This window comes from Pinus tabuliformis, chromosome 1_2 (assembly GCF_031772625.1).
Source record: "Pinus tabuliformis cultivar Carrire ecotype Pingquan chromosome 1_2, CPIR1, whole genome shotgun sequence".
Classification (NCBI taxonomy): domain Eukaryota; kingdom Viridiplantae; phylum Streptophyta; class Pinopsida; order Pinales; family Pinaceae; genus Pinus; species Pinus tabuliformis.
The window spans coordinates 351,817,806-351,840,688 of record NC_142298.1 but is presented as its reverse complement, the minus strand read 5'-3'; positions in this window follow the sequence as shown (position 1 = coordinate 351,840,688).

The following is a 22,883-nucleotide window of genomic DNA, read 5'->3' as shown; positions in this document are numbered from 1 at the left end:
ATTCCACCTCTAGGATTTGATATTGTGCTACATGGGCCACCTTTGTGTTCCTTCAAGCGAGCATGCCAAGCCAATTGGTAAGAACATTACAATTGGGAAGTAGGGAAATTTGGTGTGGAGAAGATAGTAGCAGTACTTTAGAAGTATTTCGACTGACCAAAGCTTCAACGAAATGTACACCCATATATCAAATTGTGCATTTCATGTGCCATTGCTAAACCAGGCAAAGATTATATACTCTCCTATCTACCCCAAACAAGTCATGGGAATCATTATCTGTGGATTACATGTCAGGTTTATTTTCCACTAGGTATGGTAATGATTATGTTTTTGTGGTTTTCAATTGGTTCTCTAATATGGAAATTATAGCACTATGCAAGAAGAGTATCACAGATAAAGCCACAATTGAACTCTTCTTTGAGCATGTTTCAATTGAATTTGGGCTACCTATAACTGTTAATTCAAATAGGGATAGTAGGTTCCTCAGTACCTTTTGGTCTAGCATATGGTCTCTAATGGATACCAAGTTGACTAAATCGATTATCTTTCATCCCCAAACATATGAACAAATGCAAGTGGTTAACAAGATGATTGTGCATATATTGCACATGTACAACTCCAAGAATCAATGTACATGGGATGAAAACCTCCCATATGTTTATCATAGGTATAACACAACCTTCTATGGCTCTATTAGCCACAATAATTTTTAAGTTGTGCTTGGGCTTCCAACTGTTGGCCCCAATTGATGTAGTGTTTTTGATTGCCTCTTCACTAACATAGTCCTAAAATGCTCAAGTTGAGCCAAACAAAGTGGAAAAATTTGTGGAATAGATCCAACACCTCCAACAATATGTTCATGATATCCCAAAAAAATCCAATCCCAAGTACAAGTAGAGAAATGACCAACATCGACTTCCAAAAACGTTTTAGGTCAATGATAAGGTGTAGTTGCATTTACAAAAAGAGCACCTCATAGGCCCCCATAGGAATCTCAAACCACTTTGATATGGGACTTACACAATCACAAAGGATGTGGGTGAAAATTCTATTTAATTTAGTACTCCATCTTTGCTTACATCCAATATTTAACATGGAGCTGCTTTGACCAAATTTTCCACCTTTGTTGGACATCTTGGAGGCATTCAAGCAATTGGAACCCATAGAACTCAACCATGATTGCATTGAATAGGATAAAACAAATTGGATCATGGACACCACAACAAAGGATACTTAACATACAACTTTATGCACCCAAATGAGCTATTATGCACCCAAATAAGTATTGTAGGAAAAACTTACACACCCAGGCAGTTGATGTACCAACTAACCACATCAAAGCATGCAAACCTTTTGGCGGTTCATCTTATAGGTTTAGGGTTTTGAACCTATATGGTTCTTTCTTGATGTTAAAAGGCCATTCTTTTAGTCTCTTATGATATCTTTCTGCGAATGAATGCAACTACCATCTCTCTCCATTCATAGATAACTACTACCATTCTAGACAACTTGTGATATATAGTATTCTATTATTTTATTTATCAATAGAAGTTGGCTTTTCACTATATTATTATTCCCTTTACTATATTTCTATGTGCATGTGTTCCATTTCCTTTCTTGCATTTCATCTTGTTCCTTGGACAACTTGATTCAATGATTGCATGAAGGTTATGACATTTAGTCTTGGCTGCACTTAGTGTAAAGAAAATGGTTGGGAAACCAAGTTGTGAAATCATATTTGTTAATTCATTTCTAGATTTGTATAAAATCATAGCCCCATATTGCATTGTGTTGTTTACAAGCATGTCAGCACAGGAGTGTTCCAAACATATGTTAAGATCAATGATTGTTGTGGGGAAGTTGAAGTTGCTTCAATGATTTTCTTGACAAAATTAGAAGCAATTGATTAATTATGAAGGCACATCATGAGATTATACATATAGAGTCAAAATCATAGGTGACTACCAAATCTGTTGTCATGGTACCATAAAAAGTGCAATGCATAGTCTTGCATTTGAACTGATTTAAAGCATGTTTATATGAACATGGCAATGTATTTGTGGAACAATGTGGGAAAGGACATAAAAAATAATACCTCTATGTTGTATTCATTAATTGATGACAACCCAATAGGTGGCCATGGAATTGAACTTGTTATTTGCAAATGCATATTTCTTGGAGCTTTGTATCTACATTATGGACATTAGCCTCAAAAGAGAATGTTGGCCATAGGTGTCTTTTGAAATAGTTTCAGTGTGGTCCATATCTGCATAATTGTAAAGATAATTTGCATTAGTTGAATGTGAATGGTGAAGCAAAGGGGAAATATGTAATGTACCCATTTTTGGTTTCCCTTATGGTGCAGTTAGGATGGAATTTTAAGGTTGGTGGTAGCATGTTTACAAGAGTGAGATTACATCATTAGAGGGCCTAGAGGGTTTTGGAGAAGTTTTATGGGGTCTGATGGAGTTCACTTGTTGTATTTCACCATTAGAGGTAGTTCCACACTGTTCGTACTTGGTTCTATTGCATAATTAAAAATAGGGTTATTATCAACATAATTTAATTAAAAACACTAAAGGTGTTGTGTGGAGGGGATTATTTGGAGAAATACCTAAGTGTAATAGCTCGTTGGAACCAAAATTAAGAGATATATAGGATGATATGGTGAGAAGTGGTTTCCAGTGGTTGGAGAAAATATGGTGGCCAAGTAATCATTCCCAAAGATTAAAAGTGACTTAATTAACTTAAAAAGGGAAAAGTGCCTAATTAGACAAAAAGTCCAGAAAGGGGAAAGTGACTTAAATAAAATAAAATTCAATTAAATAAAGTAAAGGAGAGAATCTTCTAGAATGGAAATAAAATAATAAAATAAAGTGCTTGTAGAAGGGTGGAGAGAGATCCATTAGATATTTGAAATGGAGTAGAAGAAAATCATTTGGGACATCTTGGATTTGAGTATTCTTTTGTGGAGAGGTTTTGAGAATGTAGTTCTTAGCTTCAGTAAGCCTCGAGATGAAAACCCTTTTGTTTCCTTGTGTGAGATGGATGAAAACCCAACCCATTGTTGAAGAGATTTCATCCAGGAATATCACAAAGCTTCAACGACATTATTGGAGATCATATTTAGAGTAGTTATGAATATTGGAGTGAGGATAATCTAGATTCTCAATTGGAGAGTCATTTATATTTTTGGTTTGGGTGGTCATATTAAATATTGCAACAAATTTGGGAGACCATCTCAAATATTTTCCACCTAGATATATGGTTTTTTTTTTTTTCCCCTTCTGTAGATTATCAATGTATTGGCTTCTTATTATTTGATAAATACATCACTTGGAATTTTCAGTTCATAACCTATCTATTCTTTCTTATCTGGGCTTAGTTACAAATTTAGATAAATTGCTAGCGACACTTATCATGTTAAAAGCTGCAAATTTTATGGTATTTCTGAATAGATTCCTGAGAGTAATATTACCAAAAGAAAATGCTTGTGATTTTCAATAAAAATGATCCAAATAGGATATTATAGTGGTATCATAGTTGGTTTTCCTTCTATCTTGATGGTTTCTTGTCAAATTTGTTGGGCCAGATTTAATATTTGTTGCAGGAATCAAAATTATCATTGTGCCAATTCTTGGTGGGATCAAACTTCTTGCCATGACAAGGGTCGTTCTAGGTTTTATACCTGGTTAAGATCACTGGTATCTATCCATTTACTGACTTTGTACCATATTGTTCGAGGAAAACCCCTTCCATTATTTGAAGTTGAGGTCATTGTACTTGTAATGACCAAATTAATTATCTTTACAGAGGCAATTCTCAAGTGCATTCGACGACCAATAATTATTTGTGAAGTTGAATATATTATTGATGGCCAAGTAGAAGGGCCGTACTGGTATATGGAATAAAAATGTCCATTATATTCAAGGTCGCTTCCATATATTTGTGGGGACAACATTGTTGAAAAAATAATTTTTTTTTGGGACAAGATCCAATCTGCTATGAGGGTTGCACTATTCACTTCCCTATTTTTGAATTTATTATACTAGTGAAGGACTGTAGAGGTTGAATTTGATTTCTTATAGGGCAAAGAACATGAGTGAAACACCAAAAAAACTAAGGGATAATATAGTTAGTTGCACAAAATTAAGCTATGGATCTATCAATGAGCAACTCAAGTGTCTGAAGAAGGACAATATTGTATCTTATCAAGATTTACTGGGGCCAATATTTCATCAAGCTCATGTTGTTGTGATCGAGCCACCAATGGGGGTGGGGGAGAAATAACAATTTTGTGAGTGCACAATGTATTGTAATGATCCATCTCTGTGGAGTCACATCATTCACGAGATCACAAGTAGGAGAATTTTTATTAGTCTCAGGTTTGATCCCAATTATTGGATGTTAAGGCCTCATTAGTTTGAAAGTGGTAGAAGCCGAGTTGGTGTTTTCTCTAGATAACATATTGATTTTGTGGAAATAAGTCAAATTTCCAAGGATAGTGTAATGCCTCCTCCCACATTTACCCATTTTCACTGGCCTGCCAGGGTAAACATGAGATGAGGGTTACTATGACATGACACGACCTCCTAGGTTCCATTAAGTAAGTGGGAGCGACTGCGGAAGACAAACTGACATCTCATCACATCCTACAGGGGCTATCGGTCACTCAGAGGCTGAGTAACTACCCTAGGTAGCCAAAACCTGAGATGGACACCTTTTTTCTGACTTGGACTCTCAGTCGCTTGCATAAGCCTACAACCTAGTGCATGTAACCCTTCAATCGCATGGATAACCCTACCTCCAAGTGACTACAGTCCTAATTTCTCAGTTATGATCGCGCGACACCAAAATCAGAGCCACCTTTTTAGGGTTAGTCTCCAAGCCACTACCCAGAATTTGATGAGACTTTCCAGAACAATAAACAACATTAATACAAGGCCATTCATACAAAAATTGATCAAGGACTTGTCCTAACCAGGCCTAACCATGACAATCATTTCGTCAAACACATGGGGAACATGTAATCTATAGGTCACGAATGCATATTTTACATAGGGGTTTGATACTTAATTGAGAATCATAAAGAAGGTCCAATAGCCTCTCATATTAGTTTCATTAACATTTGTTAGCTCATACATTCATCAACCATTCATTTATTCATCAAACATGTCAAGAGACATATACAATATACATCATATAAACACCATATAACCAACATATAAACCATCAAATAACCAAAATATAAACCATGACAACTTAGACACAATATCACCATCACAATAAATACATATGCTCATAGATCACAATAGAAAATACCTCTTATTAGCATATGAAAATTCCAACTAAGTAAGGTACTTCCACGTACCACCTGACCATAGATTGGGATGAACCAAATCTTTCTTTCATCCAATCACCCCTGTGCCATATTCCAAGCATGAATGTGGGATCTCATGGAATAAACCAAATGAAACCAAACCAGGGCTTCTAGAGGCAAAACCACCTCAACCATCAACCAATGATTCTACCTCACAATCAAACATCACTAACACCAACCAGATTGGTCTCTACCCAAGCTGTCTAGGGCTCTAGAGTGTCTTTTACAACTGTGGCTCTAGGAACTAATAACTCAACCCACAACCTTTTAGCAATCTAGAGCATTTTTCCAACCAAGTCTCCAGGACAAGTAACTCAACCCACTAAGGGATCCAAAGAATTTTTCCAACCAAGGCTCTAGGACTAGTAACTCAACCCAAGTTGTTCTAGGGATCCAGAGCATTTGTCCAACCAATGCTCCAGGACTAGTAACTCAACCCGCGAAGGGATCCGGAGCATTTGTACAACCAAGGCTCTAGGATTAGTAACTCAACCCAAGCTATTCCAGGGCTCTAGAGCGGTTGTTTCAACTAACGAATCCATGAACTAATAACTCAACCCACAACCATAAGGAACCTGAGCGCCAATAAAAAATAAAAAGTGGAAAAATCCACAACACCATGGCTATCCAAGAAATAACAAGGCTAGGAAAGACCACTGTCAATCTAGGAAATCCTCCATGCCAATGATAAATCATAACCAAATAACCACATGCATATACCATGCATGCAAAAACTAGCAAGGAAATCATACATGCAACTAGATACCTACAAAGCGATCTTGATGTAGTTGCTAATCACGTTGTTCCCTTGCACTTTCCCTTTTCCTTCTTTTCCAAATCCAATGAAAACGAGAGTGCTCCAAGCATTCTCCGAGAATGCTCCAAGATTTCTCTAAGTGTGCAAGAGTATGTGAGAGGGAGATACTAGAATGAGAGTGCCAAAGGATGAACTGGCCAAATTCTACAAACTAATCCTCATAAACCTTTTTATTATTGAGGACTCTATTTTCTTCATTTTCCTCTATTTTCCCTTCAATTTCCCTCTCATGCAAACCTGTGTCCTTTTATCTCCCTTTCTCATATTTTCCTTTATTTTCATAAATAAATATAAATTAATGCCTCTTTTCCTTTTCAATGCCTTTAAAAATTTCCTTAGCCATAATAAACCAAATGAACACCCACTAGGATGTTTTTACCAACATTCAACTTGGAATACGTGTCCCATGCTCTTGGTATTATTTTGCCTTTATTAACTTTATTACATGAACTTTTAACCCAAGGCTGTTACAAACCCCTCCCCCTTAAGGGAACACCGTCCTCGGTTTTCTATGACACCTACAGTCAACAAAACCACTGAAAACAAAAAGATACTGCCCATGGAGCTTTATAACCCAACTCGTTGCAATATTCAAATCATACCAACTACTGAAAACATGACAATCATATAGTTTACTGGAGCTTTATAACACAGCTCATTACAATACTTACAATCACAACCATATATACTCATGCATATTTTCTTCAACCATAAAATAATCATATTGCATATGGAGCTTTATAAATACAACTTGATACAAAATTCACATTAAGATACAAATATATACATATGCACATTTTCTCTAACCAACAAATAAAAGAATACAATGCTTGCATTAGTCAACAAGGGAGTCCAGAGGCTCACATCTCCACCCTCAAAGTAATACTAGGATTCACCTCCTTCCCTGGAAGTCCAGAATCCACTGCCAAAGTCAAAGTCATAATTTAATATCCAACACTACTTTTCCTCTCAGTGAACAATTATTGGCTCATTGTTCCAGGGCGCATTCCTAACGTGCATATGATTCCATATAGTAATGCTAATGACCAAAACAAATCCATCCCGTGACCTTCCCTTCTTTGCTACATAGTCCCTTAGGAAATCTGTCCACCCCCTTCTACGCAGTCACTCACCTTCCAAGTTCCCTGGCATCCCCTTTCCTGGGTGATCCATCCCTTGGCAAGGTTTCCTCACATTAGAAGGTCCAAAAACAAAGACATGTCCCTACCTCGAAACTATCATAACAGTCACAACATGCTCATGGAAATCAATAGACACTATTGGGCACTAGTGTCCCACAATGGCCCCACTCATGAAGTGATTTACTAGCATAATGCTGCATGTTCCAATTCCTTTTACCATTGTTGCTAATTCTTGCAATCAGTTTCAACCACCCAAGTTGGGAATTTCCCTGCTTTGCTCTACGAAGCGCATAATTTCCATTAGATTCAAAATAAATTGAAATAAATTCGAATCATACCTAAGTGGTAGCTCATTAATAAGGTACACCTATAATTCTGTTTACTTCATGTCACAACAGGTCAAATTAGCTCTTTGATCAATCATCATGTATAAACTTATCACATCCAGTTAGCTCAAAAAGAAATGATCATAAATCATAATCATAGATCACTTGTAACCATCATAAATCATAGTCATAGGTCACATGCATAATTGAAATTGATATAAATGTTGATACTTATCTTTCAACCGGTTCTTGGCTTACGCCTTTGTCCTTTGTCCTTTCTGTACACACACCATATCGATTGCCACATCCAAAAAGCACCCAGTTCCATCTCTTCTCTTCAATTACATACACATACACACAGTGTAATTCACATGCATACACCCACACATGGTGTACAACACCACACAATACATGAATCTACACCCGACATACAACACAACACATACATCTAGACCCGATGTACAACACAACGTATACACCTACACCAGGTGTACAACACAACACATATATGCCTACACCTGATGTACAACACAACACAATACCTACACCTACACCCGATGTACAAAAAAACACAATACATATACCCACACCCAATGTACTACACAACACATATATGTACACAAAGTACAATACCACGAATACACAAGTCACGATACAATGACTGAACAATACAGGTAACACAATACCACATGTACACAACACAACATGTACAACATGCACACAATACCAAATGTACAACATGTACATAATACCACCTGTACACATCACCACCTGCACAATGTTACAAAGCACCACATGTACACGACACCACCTACAAAACGTGTGCACAACACCACATGTACACAACACTACGTGCTCACAGACCACATGTACAACATGTAGACATCACTGCACACACACAATACCACATGTACAACATGTTCATAACACCACATGTACACATTACCACATCTACATGTACTCAACACCATATATACACAACACCGTATTTACAATGTGTACATTGCACCTCATGTACACAACACCACATATACAACATGTACGCAACACCCTCTGTGCAAGTACCGTATATACCATGGTACACCTCACCATTTGTACACAACACCACATATACCATATGCACACAACACCATCTATACATAGCACTGCATATACAACATGCACACCGTACCACATGTGCAACATACATAACATATACACAACAATAACACTGCACATCCAGAGACAACATTGTCTCTACTAGGAAACCTTACTTCTAGTGTCTTTCCACTATCCATAACATAAACATAGGCATAGTATAAGCATATACTATCAAATCATATCCCCCTGATATTAACCTCATAGATCTGTTAGGGCTAATCTTCCTACTTGATACTAGGAACCTCTTCATGTTGTTCACCTGCATAAACAATCATTCCTCCACAAGAATGATCCCTGAAAACCCTTTCAGACAACGGCATACCTACATGCATATATACTTATAAACATTAGCATAAAACAATTATGATCCCTGATGATCCTATCAGAAAAATACATACATATATACATGTATACATATAAAGACATCAACACAATCATGATTACGACATAACTACCACATATCATAAGGTCAAGTTTAATAAGAGATCTCCCTTTATCTATGCACAACATGCACAACAAAGAGAACAACAATTTCCAATTCAGCCAAGGCATTTGACACCTCAAATCCATTTAATTTTTCTGTTACCTTTCTCATGACTGTCCCGCCACCATCCATTTATGCCAATGGACCCAACCAATCCAACTGGTTTCCATATTTTTACCTTTAGTGTATAAATAAATATAATAGTATACGAGTTATCTTACCTTAATGTTCCAAACATGTTTCCTTGTAACTAAACACATCCACACCATCTCTCAAGGGACTCCAATTCCCTTGACGGATCCAACTATAACTAGAAACCAACTGTTATACCTGTCAAATACATGTCCATGAATCTAGCACATATCTACATAATGTAAGAAAAATTAAGGTTAAGAATACTTCTTGTATTCATGCAAAGCACTCATTCGTTTGGAGTTGCAGTTTCCAAACACAACCAAAGGAATTCTCACCCAATTCCTTTATTTTAACTTTTACCTTGTTATAATTGAGTCTTATTAGTTTCTATCACATCAACCAACTGTTAGTTATATAGACAAATGAATTGTTACCTCGTCATGCTAATACCAAGCATGTTGCTCCGCAACTGTTCACACATGTCAGTCACATGTTCCAAAGATCAAGACATCGTGTCTATTAATTTGAAATTAACCTTTACCAAGGCTAGAAGCCATGTCATAATCAATTCATAGTCATAAATCATAATATTACAACGATCACCCACTTGCACTCAAGTACATATCAGTTCCCTCAGCACATAATGTGTTAGTACAACCGTCTAGAAACAAGATCATTCCTTCATGCAATCTTATAAACACATACTCATATCATGAAATTAATCAAACATTCAAACAACCTGCAAACATTCCATGTTAGATAAACCAAACAGATGACATAATCAAACTCATACCTAAGTGTATCTTAGGGGGAGGCCATCACATTTGCACAAGTTAGTCCATATTATTATGACTCAATATCATAAGTATATCGACTCATACTTGAATATCATAACCATAACCATATGCACCGACCAATCCAAATTAGAACGATACACAATAACATTAGGATCTTAACTACAATGATCATAACCATCATGTGTATGACCACAATGCATTTAACAACAATTTACTACCATTCATGACTATCTGGTGCATGTGTGTATGACCACACTAATCAACTAGAATCTATCATGCATGTAACCACAACAACAATAAAATGACTGACATGTACATAACCATACTTCTTATAACAACCATTAACCAAAATACTTGCATGCCCAACATACAGACCTGTATGACGATATGCTCTTACCCTGAGGTCCAACGCTACAACATATCTCTAATTATTTGCATCTCCTTATCCATCTTAGCCAACATATCAGCATCATAACATACCAACAACATCATGATGACACAAACTGCGTAATGACCACCATTATTCATGTCTAAACTACTATGCATGCATAAACATAACCATGACAATGCACAGATAACAACATGCATCTAGCCATATGGGATGAATGGGATAGCCATAACCATATCTAGTCCAAGTGTTTGAACCATGCTCTGATACCACATTGTAATGCCTCCTCCCACATTTACCCACTTTCATCGGTCTGCTGGGATAAACATGAGATGACAGCTACTATGACATGACCCGACCTCCTAGGTTGCATTAAAGAAGTGGGGCTGGCTATGAAAGACAAACTGACATCTCAGCACATCCTGTAGGGGTTACTGGTCACTCAGAGGCTGAGTAACCACCCTAGGTGGCTAAAACTTGAGTTGAACAACCTTTTTGTTGACATGGATTCCCAAATGATTGCATAATCCTTCAAGCTAGCGACTGTAACCCTCCAGTCACATGGATAACCCTGCCTCCAAGTGTCTGCCGTCCTAATTTCTCAGTTATGAGCCTACGACCCCAGAATCAGAACCTCCTTTTTAGGGCTAGTGTCCAAGCCACTTCCTAGAACTTGATGAGACTTCCCAAAACAATAAATAACATTAATAAAAGACCATTCATACAAAAATTGATCAAGTACTTGACCTAACCAGGCCTAACCATGACATTCATTTCGTCAAACATATGATGAACATGTAATATACAAGTCATGAATGCATATTTAACATAGGGGTCTAATACTTAGCTGAGAAGCGTCAAGAAGGTCCAATTCCCTCTCATATTAGCTGCAATAACTTTTTTTATCTCATGCATTCATCAAACATTCATATATTTATCAAACATGTCAAGAGCCATATACAATATACATCATATAACCACAATATAATGATCAAATAACCAACATATAAACCATCAAATAACCAACACATAAACCATGGAAACTCAGCCATAATATCACCATCAAAATAAATACATATACTCATAGATCACAATATAAAATACCTCTTATTAACATATGAAAATGCCAACCAAGTCAAGGACTTCCATGTACCAAGCGACCATAGATTGGGCTGAACCAAATATATCTTTTAGCCAATCAACCCTGTGCCAGATTCCAAGCATGAATGTGGGATCTCATGGAATAAACCAAACAAAACCAAACTAGGGCTTCAAGAGGCCAACCCACCTCAACCCTCAACCAGTGATTCTACCTCACGATCGGACATCACTAACGTCAATCGGATTAGTCTCTACCCAAGCTGTCTAGGGCTCCAGAGCGTTTGTTCCAATCACGGCTCCAGGAACTAATAACTCAACCCACATCCTTCTAGGGCTCCAAAGCATTTTTCCAAACAAGGCTCCCGGACTAGTAACTCAAACCATTAAGGGCTCTAGAGCATTTTTCCAACCAAGGCTCCAGGACTAGTAACTCAACCCAAGTTGTTCCAAGGCACAAGAGCGTTTGTTCCAACCAACAACTCCAGGAACTAATAACTCAACCCAAAACCATAAGGAACCCGAGCACCAGTAAAAAACAAGCGGAGAAACCTACAACACCACGACTATCCATGAAATGGCAAGGCTAGGAAAAACCACTGTCAATCTAGGAATTCCTCCATGCCAATGACAAATAATAACCAAATAACCACATGCATATACCATGCATGCCAAAATTAGCAAGGAAATTATACATGCAACTCGATATCTGCAAAGAAATCCCACAATAGCTGCTAATCTCATTGTTCCCTTGCCCTTTCCTACTTTCCCTTTGCCTTCTTTTCCAAATCCAATGAAAACTAGAGTGCTCCAAGCATGCTCCAACAATGCTCCAAGATTTATCTAAGTGTGCAAGAGTGTGTGTGAGAGAGAATAAAATGAGAGTTTCAACGACTGAACTACCTAAGTCTACAAACTGATCCTAATAAGCCTTTTTATTATTGAGGCCTCTATTTTCTTCAATTTCCTCTATTTTTCCTTCAATTTCGCTCTCATGCAAACTTGTGACCTTTCATCTTCCTTTTCTTCTATTTTCCTTTATTTTCATAAATAAATGCCACTAATGCCTCTTTTCCTTTTCAATGCCTTTGCCAATTTCCTTAGTCATAATAAGCCAAATGAACAACCATTAGGATTTTTTACCCAACATTCAGCTTGGAATACATGTCCCATGACCTTGGTCTTATTTTTCCTTTATTAAATTTGTTACATGAACTTTTAATCCAGGTTTGTCACAGATAGATATGAGGAAGTGCGATTAATTCAATGAATTGATCTAAAGATCCAGTGCACATGAAATGGTGTATATGACACACCTTTACGAGTTATAGAATGATGAAACAATGATCGACTGGCAGTTAGATGTCTGTGCGATCATATCTAGAGTGAATTGATCAATCTAAATCAGAACAAGCTCCAAGTCGAGCATTATCGCAAAGTCCCTACATACTAATAAAATCCATCTAATTCTGAGCTATATTACTTAGTTGCAGCTAAAATTCTTTGAGTTTGATCCGTTTGAGTGTGATTTGATGAAATGATCAGCAGTTACATGTGATACTGTGTGAACAACAAGTGAGAGGACGACAATCATAGTGTTGTGATGTAATTAAAGGAAAATTATCTTCACACTAAGGATTGAAATACATTGGTCAACAAAATGTATACATGTTCATTGTCATAAATATAGGTAGAGATAAATAAAACAACATGGTGGAAGCGACATACTTATGGTGCACTTGAGTTCTTGTAAGACTAGAGACAAAACACCTGTAGCAGAGTGTAGTTCATCCATTGGCATAACTACTGTGTTCTTTTTACTAATTTTTGTTGTTGTTTCAAAGATCAATGTCAAAGGTGCTTTCTAGCTGAGTTTAATGTGTTTCATGTATTGAAGCCATGTAATGATGAGTGAAAATGTCAATGTGAGTATGCTGATGTTTCTCCTAGAGTTTATCAGATGAATGCATGTTTAAGTAGAGATATTTGTATTCAATATTAATTCATGAGTTGTCTTAATGAGTCAAAGTTGGTCAAAGAGTTGGCTGCTAGGGTTATGGTTGTTCAATGTATATGGTTGTAGAGTGTTGTTGTATGGATTGAATCGAGAACATATTGCCAACATTGAAGTCAGGGTTTGTATTGATAAGAGTGTATGCTATTGTTGCATGTGAGGGAAAATCATGAGCTTAAGTTTGATATTGAGAGAAAAGATTGAGTTTAAGTTGCAGTTAGGGTTTGGTGTGTTCACGGGTCTTGTGTTTTCATGGTATTGTTGTAATATTGCATTGTTATTATTGCAAGAGTTGATGACCTTGGAGCCATAATATACTGTTACGGGGGATCGTTGTAGTTGTCATATTATTTGTACTACTAAGCATATATTGGATAAGTACCATGTAAGGGTTTGTATGGTCAAGGAAAAAGTATTATGTTGGAAAAATTTGTATTTATCAGTCTTGTTGACTCCCATGTAATGATGAGAGCCTTATCATGCTAATGATGAGACCATGTGTTACTAATGACACAAGTTATAATTGTTAGCTAATGTGTTTTGTAGAAAGAATAGGAAGGATGGTTATTAAAAAGAATCTAGAAGACCTCAAAATTTCCCTTAGTAACTTAGAGAGAAGATGGGATAAAAAATAGTTCAAGACATTACTTGGTTCTTCGTTGGACCAAAGAAAAAAATTGAACAAAATGCCCTACTCAAGAGGAATCCATGTTGTCCCATAATTAGATCAACTAAGAGATATGTAGAAATAAGAGGTAGGAAATTAGTTGTTTGCACTTGGGTTAGATTTGAAGAACATGGAGGCGACTAAGAACATCCTCCTTAATCTGGAGAAATTAGACTACCATATTTATAGGGTGAACCAATGAGATTTGAGTATTTTAAATTAGGCTCTAAAACCATCTATGCTTGCCTTGATACAACCCAAGTTTTAATAACATTATTGTGAAGAGGTAAAACTTATGGTTTCTTCCTGTCTTAGTGAGGTCATACGAAAAACTTCAAATTTTCCTCCTTACAATGATGACATCATGAGGAAATTTTTTTAGTTTATAGTAGGAAGCTTCCAGAAGGTGAAATAAAGTGTGGACCCCACCTTTGGGAAAAAGGCTTAATATTTTAGAGATCATGGCCAATATTATGGATGACCGTGATGCCATTGACAAGCCACCATGGTCCAAGTTGTTGGCTATCTATAGGAAGGAACATGTAGTCTCACCTACTGCTTACAAACTAGCAGGAAGGTTTTTTGGGCATAACATGAGTCTATTGAAAGGGCAATTAACCAAGGAGGAGCTAAGGAGGATGGGAGTTTGTGAATTTGACCAATTGGTTGAAAAAGATTCAAAGGTTCAAACATGTAGTAAGAATGAATTTAGGAAAAATATTTGCTTCAGCTACAAGGGGCCTTGGGAGCCTAACCACTCATGCTCCGATAAAATGGAGGAGATGATAGGGGTAGAGCAGGAGGAGATTCCTTTTGACTATTCTGATGAGGACTCTTCTACTCTTGTTTATTCCATTTATTTTCACAAGGACACTTTTATAGAGCACGATAAACTGTGTAAAGATGTTGAAAATAGTGAGCAACAAATTGATTCCGTGTGAAGAAGGAATTCAAGGAGAAGACGTTCAGAGTGACTTGAAGGATGAACCAATGATGATCAAACATGAAGAGGACTCAGAGGTGTATGAATATGAGGAAGATTATGACACACGAGAGATCTAGTTGTAGGCTCAAGTTAGAGTAGTGGTCGAGGGACATGAGCACCCATCTTTGGGCCCATCGCTTGACAAGGTAAAAATTGATGCAAAGTAAACCAACATGGATACAACACTTCTAGATGTTAGCCACCAAGATAATATGGAGCATATCAATAAATATCTTATGGTGATGAAGAAGTAGACCCAATCACTCCAAGGCATTATCTTGCAGGATATCAACAAAATTGAAGAGCTTGGAGTGGTGTGTGCTAATTCAATAACCAAGTTGTCTAGCATTAAGGAACAACTAACATCCTTAACAGGACCACCAAAGGAGCATATTTAGAAGCCTCAACAAAACCCTATCTAGAAATACATAGAGAGGGCTTGAAGCATTGTTTTCCCACCTCTATGCATTTGAGAGAGAGAGGCAGGTTTTTCTAGATGGATCTTGTTGGTTGACTAAGCAGAGCAACATGGGTTGATCATGGAGCAACATTGGGATAGTGGAATTATTCCATGTGCAGGTGTTCATACATTCAATTCTTCCCATGGAATGGATTGGAAAGAGATCATGAGTTGATATCCTATCGATTGGGCGATATTCATAGTCAGGGGCATAGTACAACAAGGGGCCTTTGACATGAGAGATAATAGATGGCAGTGGGATGTAGGTTGGCAATTCATCAACATTCCAATCGTATTAGCCCAAAATTAACATGGTGGGATTGACCTTGGTTTATGCCAGGGGTTGGATTGGAGAGAAATGATGAGTTGGTATTCTATTGGTGGAGCAACATTTGTAGCTAGGGACAAAGTACATTTGTAGCCATGGAGCATGAGCATCAATGGTGGCCGAGGTGGCATTGGGATCTAGGTAGATCTATTGATGGCAAGTTTAGTTTGAGGTTGGTTTGGGATCCAGGTATCGAGGGGTCCACTCATGGCTGGATGGAACACAAACATGATGTCATACAATGGTTTGTGTGGGATCCTGGCATTAGTGTATAAATTCCTTTATAGTCGATAGATACAAATTGCTTGAAGGTCAACCAATCTTCAAGTAGGAGGATTTGTAATGTCCCCATTTTTAGTTTCCCTTATGATGCAGCTAGGATGGACTTCCGAGGTTAGTGTTAGCTAGTTTACAGGAGCCATATTACATCATCAGAGGGCCTAAAGGGTTTTGGAGGATTTTTATGGGGTACGATGGAGTTCACTTGTTGTATTTTACCATCAGGGGAAGTTCCGCACAATCCGTTCTTGGATCCATTGCATCCTGTAAATGGGGTTATTATCAGCATAATTTAATTTAAAACACTAAAGGTGTTGTGTGGAGGGGATTATTTAGAGAAAAACTTACTGTAATAGCTCATTGGAACCAAAATAAAGAGATCTACGAGATGGGATGGTGAGAAGTGGTTTCCAATGACTGGAGAATATATTGTGGCCAATTAATCATTCCCCAGGATTAAAAGTGACTTAATTAAATTAAAAAGGGGAAAAGTGACTTAAATAAAATAAATTAACTTAAATAAAGTAAAAGGGATAATCTTCTCGAATGGAAATAAAATAATAAAATAAAGTGCTTCTAGAAGGCTGGAGAGAGCTCTATTAGATATTTAAAAGGAGGGGAAGCAAATCATTTGGGAAATATTTGATTTGAGTATTATTTTGTGGAGAGGGTTTGGGAATGTAGTTCTCAGCTTTAGTAACCCCAAGATGAATACCTTTGGGTTTCCTTGTGTGAGTTGGATGGAAACCCAACCCACTGTTGAGGAGATTTCATCCAGGAATCTCACGGAGCTTCATCGACATTATTGGAAATGAGATATGGAGTAGATCTAAAGATTTGAGTGAGGATCGTCCAGATTCTCAATTGGAGTGTCATTTCTATTTTCGGTTTGGGTGGTCAGATTCAGTGTTGCAAAAAATTTGGGAGACCATCTCAAATATTTTCTAGCTAGATCTATGGCCATGTTTTTCTGCTGATTATCAATGTGTTGGCTTCTTATTATTTAATAAATAAATAAGTTGGACTTTGTAGCTAATTATCTATTTGTGTTTTCTTATATGGGCTTAATTACAAATTTAGATAAATTGTTGGTAACACTTATCATATTAAATTATACAAACTTTATGGTATTTCTGAACATATTCCTAGAAGTAATTTATTGCTGAAATAAAATATTTGTGGTTTTTAACAAAAATATTCAAATGCGATATTACAAAAGATCAGTAGAGGGGTAATTTAGAGTCCTCAGTGTGATTTCATCAAGGTGGACATCGTTATAATATGGGTCATTTTCTAAATTATATTCCAAGGCAACTAAAACATGAGATCTGGTAGAGCTTTTTCATCAAATGATCAAAATGTCTAGGTCTCGAACACAATGAGGCAAGGAGCTCACAATCAAAGAAATGACCTGCTTGAAACTGATCATATTTCCATTATATTTGTATTGTACACCATGTGCATGGGTGAATTGCAATACAGGGTTAACATGTGCTATAAGAATTTATTCATCTTGTGGAAGGACTGCTAGAACATGGGGTTATTTTCCAAGATCCATGTTGTTCCAAAGGTAGTTGTAGGGCACATTATTTTATGAGATAAATCGATAACGAATATTGTTTCATTAAAGAAGTATATGTGAAGTCTAGGATATGATTCTTTATAAATTGCATTTACATGCGTGCATGGGAGTATATCTAATCGTGCATGAGAGTTCCAATGTGCTTGGGATATGTTATTGTGGGTAAAATGATGAGCCATTGGGTGTTGTTGAGGGGTGCTACTTTGGTTGTTTATGTGGGAGGTCGTTTGCAAAGGGGGATGGTAGTTTGATGATGAAATATGGTTGCTATGAATATGTGAAGCGATAGCTTCACATGGTGTGGAGGCATAAATATGTCATCTTGTTTTTCTATAAAAGTAGCATTTGTCAAAATAGATGGACATGGTTGACAAATTTGAGAGACATCTCAATATTATTTCTTTCAACTGTAGATGTCATATTTATCATATGATATATGGTGCCTATGTGAATTTATGAATTCTTTGTTTGCTTCACAGTAGTTGTGAGGATTTTTTTTTTTTTTTGTTTTGTTTTGTTTTGTTTTGTTTTGTTTTTTTGTTTTGTTGTTGTTGTTGTTGTTGTTTTTTTCATTGGGGACAAACATATATAGTAATAGTCGAAAAGGAGTGAATGCTCCCAAATGTGACAAAGGTAATAATAGGGATGTTATATAATACAAATGCAGAAATGATGGATAAATGTTCCACATATAGAAATGATGGATAAATGTTCCTTATAACAACATCATAGTCAAGAAAAGCAAGGCAAATGAGTACATAGATTTATGAAAATTAGTTCAAATATGCAAAATAAATTAATCCCTAAAGTGAAATCTTTAAATATGTACTCACACATTTAACATATATATTTTCAAATGCGCTATTAGTTTGAAATGATTTATGAAATTGAAGTAGTAATATTGATTCATACCCATTTGATAAAATACTAGTAAAAGAAATAGTTTATGCATAAAAATGGGCAAAAAGTAAATCCAAGTTAAGAGAAGAACATATTAAAAGCTACTATATAGTACACATGTAGAAATGGTGGTTAGGTGCTATTTAAAATAGAATTAAATATAGGAAATGTAGTAAGTAATAGAGTACATGGATTTAGAAAAATTAGCTGAAATGTGTAAAATAATCTGATTCTATTGCAAAACCTCTAAAGCCTGCACCCACGCCCTTAGTATGTATTTTCACAAGGTGCTGGAAGAAATTGTTGTCTCCATTTGTGATAATGAAAGGATAAGAAGAGCCCATGGGGCATAGAACAATTGGTAAATGGGTGCATTGTGAAGGCACTTATTGCATAATGGTCATTGATCCAAAACCCCATGAGTGTCCCACCTACCTAACCTTCAACTGGAGTTTATAGTAGTCGTAGTCAAAATCAACCTTTTGTTGTGAGAGTACAAGACCAATCTAGTTTTCGATTCCTATAGTCACAAAAAAATGAATTGATAAGAATAAATTACAAGTAAAGAACAACATATATGGAAAATAAGTGATGCTAGTGAAATTAGAGCATGACAAACCTTCAAAAAATAGTTAAAGAATAGCAGAGAAATATTAAAAGCATGTTAATTTAATAAAATGTGCATCGAAACATGTAATATGCGTATTATTGATGATGATGATGATGATGATGGTTAACGTCCACTGAGACCAAATTGGTCTATCGGACCTACAATTTTCTTAATTTTTACTTGTCTGGCTCCTCGTCTTTCTTGGCGAGATTGGTGTTGTAGCTTTCTTTCTTTTCTCTACGGTCTTCCAACTTCCTTTGTCTTGCATCTCCTTCATCTCTTCTGGTTCTTGGGACATTGGTGTCTTATCTTCGCGATCTATAGTCGGAGAAGTTTGGTTTAGGAGATCTGCTTTGCTGTTAAATGAAGATTTATTTTCTGCGGTATTCAAATCCTCATAACTGTTGATTTGTTGGGGCGGGCTTTCTCCTTGCTTGCTTTGAGAGTTGTTTCCTTCTTCCTTGATTTCTTGTGACTCAGAGTTTTCTCTAGAATATTCTTCTTTGATGACAATGTAGTGTTCTTTTTGTGCTCCTTCCCACCATGTAGATCTGTGGTGGTTTTTTCTAGCAAAATTTTTCTCAGAGGCTTTTGGGCAATTTTTGGCTAGATGTCCCGTCTCAAAGCACGATCGACATCTGAAGAGGACACTTTCATAATCAAGCTTCTGGTTCCACACATAGTCTCTACTTGTTAGGTTTATTTCAGCTGGGAATCCGGCGCTGAAATCCATTTCCACACAGATGCGTGCATAGGTGGTTCTGGCATATTCCTCTGTTTCTGGGCACCTGCAGTAAAATTTCCCAATTGCATTTCCGATGGCTTTTAGCGAGGAGAGATTCCAGAGATGCAAGGGTAGGCTTGGCAATCTCACCCAAATTGGTGCTGAGGTTATCACTGCTGTAGAGGGATCGAATGATGGGTTCCATGGCTTCATGAATAGGCCTGATTTTTCCCAAAACCAAGGGCCAGAATCTAGAATACATTGTCTGCTTTCAGGATTTTCAAAATCTACTATAAAGAAACCTCTAACACAGGGGTAGATATTAATTTCATCAGAAATGATAGGCTTCCATACCTCCGAGATCCAATTGTGGAGTGCTATCAACCGCGGCCAAAAACCATTGAACCGACAAATTAGGGCACTTTCGGAGAACTTCAAAGCTTCATCGAGTGAGTCCTGGACCACTTGGATAGTGGGAGCTGGGGCTTCACTCACGATATGGGCAGGAGATTGCCCTCCAAAGGCGGATGAGCCACCAGTTATTTTTGCGAAGCTCGGAGCCATATTTTACACAGATCTGCACCAGATCGAAGCCGCAGAAACACTTATATCATAGATTTCATTAATATATAATGTATATAGATTTGGAGCCACAGTCCCGCAGAGAGCCGCCGAGACCAAAGGAATAGAGCTGCAGTCGAGCCTGGAAGAGATCTGGAGCCGCAGTCGAGAGATCTGGAGCCGCAGTCGAGAGATCTGGAGCCGATTATGTATCTTAACAACATACATGTACCAAAAACATGCAAAAGGGGTTGCATGGAAAGTGAAGGAGAGGTCAAATATTGAACTAATTGTCAAGTTCTCTAGTAAGCTAAATAAGAAATGAAGCATGGAAATGTAGGATGTTAAAAGTCGTATTTACTATAATGTATCAAATATAGGAGTGTTTACACAACTTTGGGAATATTACAAAAATATAGGGAATAAGAAAAGTTGGATCCCTTTATGCTTGGTGTAACTCGCTACTTCCGATAAGAAATACTTGGAGGTTTTCAAAACTGGAGGGAATAAAAGAAATCATGTCCCTTTTTGGTCAATGAACTTGCTAATTTTGTGAAGAGCTTGTTGCTAGTTTTAAAATCTAAATATTTTTCCATGATGAACTTCAAGAGTTCCATGTCTTTAATTTTTTCCAACATCATAGAAAGTTTGAAAATTTGTTGTTTTGCATTCAATTTTGGAGAGTTTTATTTGATGGAGTTAGATTTAGAATAAATCAAATGCAAGTCTTTTCCAAAAATTTCCATGAGCTCGGTGGTTGCATCCTCAAAGGAAAGTGTTACACAGTAATTTGTCACCGTTTGTCACCGTCCCTGTTACCCCTCTCCCGCACACTGGAGGACTCATTCCGGGACCTGTGAGAAGTGACATGACTTGAAACCACTTGCATCATATTCCTCTAAGTATGAGCTTCATATGCCCTGAAGACATCTCCTGCAGAATATCCATGAAAACAACTCTTTTTGCATTAGCGCGGGTCCACAGTGTATTGCCCGCGCCAATGAGGGAAATCCTCTAAATAGGGCGCGCCATTGGTGCTCTGTCTCAGAGTCGCACTCGCGCCAACCAAATTGAATAAAGTTTCTAACCAACAAGCTTCCGAAGGTTCTCTTCAACCCATTCACCAACTAAATCTATGTTGAGCTAGGATGGTTTGGCTTCGAATCTCCATAGAACGGAAGTGGTTTGCCACCTTTCATGGAAGTTTCCAAGTGATAAAGCCAATCCCATGAATAATGTGGTTGATCCTATCTCTTTCCTCTCTATCTATAAAAGCTTGCCTCTATGCCTTGAGCAGGCTAGTCAGTAGTTCCAGGAGTTCAAGATTTTGAAGCTGCAAGAGCCTTCTTTGCACCCATAAGACCAAATCTAAGTAAGGAGATTCTTGTCACCCAAAGAGAGAGAGGCTTGTTTCCTATCCCAACAAGCTTTGCAAGACTTGTGTAGCTGACTACCCAGCCAAAGGAGGATTTGACGTCAGAACAATGGTTGTATTCTTCTTTGTTATTTATTAATAATAGATGACTATCATTATGGTTCCACTCTCATTGTCCTATGTTTGATGTTGAGTTATATCTTTTCTGACTGATATATAATTGCATCTACTAGATTTTATGCTTGTATTCGTGTTGTTCTTTGCATGTGCAAGTGTCCAATCACGGAGATCGTGGGGATCGTGACCGGCCGAAGCAAAGGAACAAGAGCGACGTCTCTTCTACGAACATTAGCGTTGGAATCCAAGTAGGTTCTCACCATCCACTGTTTATTTGCAATTAGGAACTTGCGTGATAAATTTGTGTGATTGTTGCTAGACCCGGTCTGGGCTAGTAGGGATCGTCTCTGTCCGCAGAGAGGATTTACCTCCACAACAATTTGGCGACTCCACTGGGGAGGACCTTGTTGTTTGATTTGTAAACTTTAGACGGAGCCTGAAGTAGGGCCAGGTAGCCTTCGAAACGCTATTGCTCTGCATTAGCGAAGTAGATCAACGCCACTTCAGTAAATCTCCGATTTGGTTTATGGACTAAACAACTTGGAGTTTGTCTTGTCTCTTTGGTTTCTCTTGT